Here is a 5000-nt window from a genome sequence, read left to right on the forward strand (position 1 = left end):
GTGTTGGTCCGTTATACTTCCGGATGACAATGTTGGGAACTTCTTAACCAAGCGCATACTATCTATAACCTTAAACTTTTAAAGTTTAACTTCGAGAATTTAATGAGATCTAATCACCCGACTGATGGTCTAAAAATAATAACAACGACGTCGACTTCATTCAGTCTGTGTATATAAACATTTCTTGATCACCAAAGCTTGATTCGCAATTGATTATATGCGTTTAAGTAAAGTACTCACCACTTTTTTACGCCGGATCAGTCTGAGAGAGCGACTTTAGTGAGAACCAATCACCCAATTGCGTTCTTCAATAAAACAAACATAAAAAAAAGTCTTGTGACGTCAGCTTTCATTCTATAGATTAGCTACGTAATCATCTCGACCACGTTATTGACTTTCCCCTGATCAAATATCACAGTTGCAACCCATTGGATTAGTGTTCAATCCCTATACCCTATAATTGATGAACGTGTATATCTCACTCTTACGACGTGTCGTTCACCGTCGTTCATCCCTTTTCTCACCTCCCGCCACCGCCCCTTTAGGGGGTAAACTCTTCCCCCCGCCCTCTCAACCACTCCACCAACACTGATCAGATCATCCTTCCTGTAGCATAATATTCGCTCCTAATCCCCCCCCCCTCCCCCCTCCCCCCAACCCAACCCAACATAACCCCATGTTCGCCCGTCTACTCGGTGTGGCTTGGTGTCTGATCTCGTCACCAATGTCAAGCAATGTTAGGCGTGGTCACTGGCTGAATGAGTGACAATGAAAATAAAATAAAAAAATGAAAAGTGGCAAACAATATGAACATGGATGAATTAATACATAAATGAATAAACAGATGAAGAATAATTAATGAACAAATAAAAATTAGAATTTAAAAAAAGATAAATAAATAGATCGATAAGTAAATAAATAGATAAATAGACAAGTAAATAAATAATCGTATACATTTAACAAATAAACACAATATAATGGACATAATAATAATAATGATAATAATAATAATAATAATAATAATAATAATAATAATAATAATAATAATAATAATAATAATTATAATAATAATAATAGTAATAATAATAATAATAATAATAATAATAATAATAATAATAATAATAATAATAATAATAATAATAATAATAATAATAATAATAATAATAATAATAATAATAATAACAATAATAAAAACAATAATAATAATAATAATAATAATAATAATAATAATAATAATAATAATAATAATAATAATAATAACAATAATAATAATAATAATAATAAGAAGAAGAAGAAGAAGAAGAAGAAGAAGAAGAAGAAGAAGAAGAAGAAGAAGAAGAAGAAGAAGAAGAAGAAGAAGAAGAAGAAGAAGAAGAAGAAGAAGAAGAAGAAGAAGAAGAAGGTTTTATTTAAGGAAAGTTACTCGAGAGGTATTGGGTTCGATTCCAATTAAGACATTTCATTCTAAAAAAAAGAACATCCCGTAAGTCAAGATATTGCGATGGATTACAAACCGAATATATTATTCCCACACATACACAAGAAAAGTCCCCCTGTCAGAGTATTTATGGTAAGGTAGGTAACTGCAGAAAAACTACTGTAGTTTACTGTATTTAATGAGTGGCATCCCTTGATTATGGTTCAACTGTCTTTCATTTATAACGATAACTAAAAAATAGATGAATAAATATTTAACAACTTTAACGATTAAATTATTATATGAATACATACATATATATATATATATATATATATATATATATATATATGTGTGTGTGTGTGTGTGTGTATAAACGCAATTTAAAAATGAACATAATAATTAGTAAAAATAATAATAATAAATAAACAATTAAATGTATAAGTAAATAAATAAATCAATAAACAATTAATTAAGTAATCAATTAATTAATCAATTGATTAATCAATTAATTAATAACTCCCAGAGCTACTCAACGTTGCTATGTTCGTAATACTGGCATACTTTGCGCATTTGGTTTTTGGGTATTTAAAAAAAAAATCATATGATTCTTTCAGCTTTGTCTGGCACTGCTTGAGACACACTTTTTCAGGTATTTATTTTACACAGACGCCTGTCCGTAATTCGTCACAACCAAAACGTAATACAAAACAAAAATAATAATTAAATTATTTTTTTTAAAAACTAAAAAAAAATAACCAAAAAAAAAAACACACAAAAAAACACGAATAGATAAATTCAAATTAAAAGCTGGTACAAAATTATCACTCAGAGTCAATGTGAACATATTTGAATGTCTGATGGCCCAAATTGTGATGGACCCATTTTGGTAATTGAAATACTCTCAAAGCGACTTAAAATTTTAGTATTGTTTATTATATGCATAACAATGTTAAATCAAGCCCATAATTACGTTAGGCTATCTATTCTGTTTGGTACGCCTTTCAGCGCATTTCCGTCTGGTATCATCCAGAACTATAAAAAATATATTTTGACGAATAAACTTTCCCACATTTTTCACTTCCAACGTCTTTTGCATTGCACCATCCTGCACTATGCATGCTATTGAACATAGCCTTCAATTGACACACTGGAATTGGAAAGAAAAACAAAACAAGGATAATAATTAATTATCCAATCCAATCCATTGCTACAGGAGTTTCAGTGTTAAAGGTAAACACGACACAGTGTAGATGTGGGTGGTTTGACTTCTACAGTTTTAGAGGCTTGATAAATCAGAGCTACTATCAGTCTATAGTTTTAAATTCAATTGGGTCAATAACTATAATTCGAGATTCCAAATCATTGCCTCTGTTCAAGTAACTCTTGAAGCCTTGAAAATTTTTTTTTTTTTTTTCGTGTCATGTAATTAATTTTAAATGATTTTATGAATGTAATGTAAAGCGCTGGGGCCTCGATATTATTATTATTATTATTATTATTATTATTATTATTACTATTATATATTATTATTATTTTATTATTATTTATTATTATTATTATTATTATTATTATTATTATTATTATTATTATTATTATTATTATTATTATTATTATTATATTATTATTATTACTATTATTATTATTACTATTATTATTATTATTATTATTATTATTATTATTATTATTATTATTATTATTATTATTATTATTATTATTATTATTATTATTATTATTATTATTATTATATTATTATTATTATTATTATTATTATTATTATTATTATTATTATTATTATTATTATTATTATTATATTATTATTATTATTATTATTATTATTATTATTATTATTATTATTATTATTATTATTATCATTATTATTATTATTATTTTATTTATTATCATCATCATCATCATCATCATCATCATCATATCCTTCATCAGCATCAGCATCATCATCATCATTAATATTGCTTTCAAAAATGCTCTTAATAGAGAAGTCCATGACTTGAACTACCTTTACGAAGAATGGGATTTTCTTTTCATTCCTTTAAAAAAACAGATGCTTATGATCAACGGGTCTATAATGAAAAGTATCAATTTATGCACCAATTTGACCTATTCTGTGTGTGCGTGTGTGTGTGTGTATGTGTGTATATACACACAGACACAAAGACACACACACACACACACACATGTATATATATATATATATATATATATATTATATATTTTATATATATATATATATATATTACGGAGTTGTGCAATTATATTATCAATCCATCAAGTTGATCTTATCCTTTATATTTATTTAAGCCTCTCGTTGAAGGATATGTTACATCAATCAAAATCTATTTTTTAAAAAGTCTTGAGCTTTTATATAGGGCAATATCCACTAAACATGTTCAAAGCGCTTTGCAAAGGGTTCCTGGCCAAGAGCAATACGTAACATTATATAGAACGAGACATTTTGCCTGTTAGGCGATATTTATATTTTTTTTCAGACAGAGATAACGCTGTCAACGGCCAGGTACTCATTTTACACCGGAGTACGGTGAGAGAACGTGAGTAAAGAGCCTTTTCCAAGGACTCAACTATGCGTCGTTCGAGGCTTGAACCCAGGACCTTCCGATCTGAAAGCGAGTGCCATACCACAAGACCACATAGCCGCACTAATCATTGACCATCGTGTCAGACTGAACCTAACGGTTAAAGTTAGATTTCAGCTAAAAAAAAAAAAAACAATTTTAATGTCTTGAATAAGATATGACATTTTCAAATAAAGAAATGAATGTCCATTAATTTGATATAATATGACATGCATGGTTGTGACAATAACAACACTGGGAGAAAATTATAAAGTCAAAAAATATAAACAAATACCATTTTTGAATGTTTTTGATTACTTTAAATTGTACTTTCCTTTTTAAAAAAGAAAACAAAACCAAAAAAAAAAAAAAAACTATATTGATGTGAAATCTTGCAATCTGAATCTGCAGTTGAATCTAAAGCATTTTCAAAAATCAAAGAATTTTGAAAAATATAATGCCGTATTTCAAGTTTCAGTTAGATTTGAGTGAAAAAATTCGTCTCACTTCAAAAAATCATAGTTCAGCTTACAATACGAGTTTGTTTGTTTTTTAGAAACTTTGACATTCAATATTCCTCTACATCTGGGATACTGGCTAAAAACCCACCAAAGGTGTTATCCTTCCTTAATAAATGAGCTTTAAAACACTGAACCTGATCCATAACCTAAGCGGGCGCATTTGGTCGCATTGAGAAGCACAATGTTGGATTTTAGCGGGCGCACTCAGGCGTTTTGAGAAGCAATGGGTTAATTCACTCTGACATAATACCAGACTGACGCGATCGGTTACAATTTACATTGTGAGTAGCAGTAAGTTCGCGAGTTCGAGCCCCCATCACCGTCGCGAAATTTTTATTCTCTATCGTCTTCTGGCACTTTTCCACTCACTGAATTTCTTGTGAGTAAGAAACCCAGTCACTTATTTGTAATTTCCAACCCATTAAGACATTAATCAAATTGATCGGAAAATTGATAAAGCCAGGAGTTATA

General features: G+C 28.6%; 1 protein-coding gene across 1 annotated transcript in view; it reads left to right on the forward strand.

The window, feature by feature from the left end:
- Positions 1–2532: 2532 nt before the first annotated feature.
- LOC144979330 (uncharacterized) overlaps positions 2533–5000 on the forward strand; it is a 5132-nt gene continuing 2664 nt past the window's right edge. Inside the window, exon 1 of the mRNA XM_078925964.1 lies at positions 2533–2650. The gene's annotated coding sequence lies outside the window, so the exon portion shown is untranslated. The remainder of the gene's footprint in view (positions 2651–5000) is intronic.

The sequence above is a fragment of the Berghia stephanieae genome, chromosome 9, assembly GCF_034508935.2.
Source record: "Berghia stephanieae isolate SIO BIC M18660-M18661 chromosome 9, UCSD_Bste_1.3, whole genome shotgun sequence".
Classification (NCBI taxonomy): domain Eukaryota; kingdom Metazoa; phylum Mollusca; class Gastropoda; order Nudibranchia; family Aeolidiidae; genus Berghia; species Berghia stephanieae.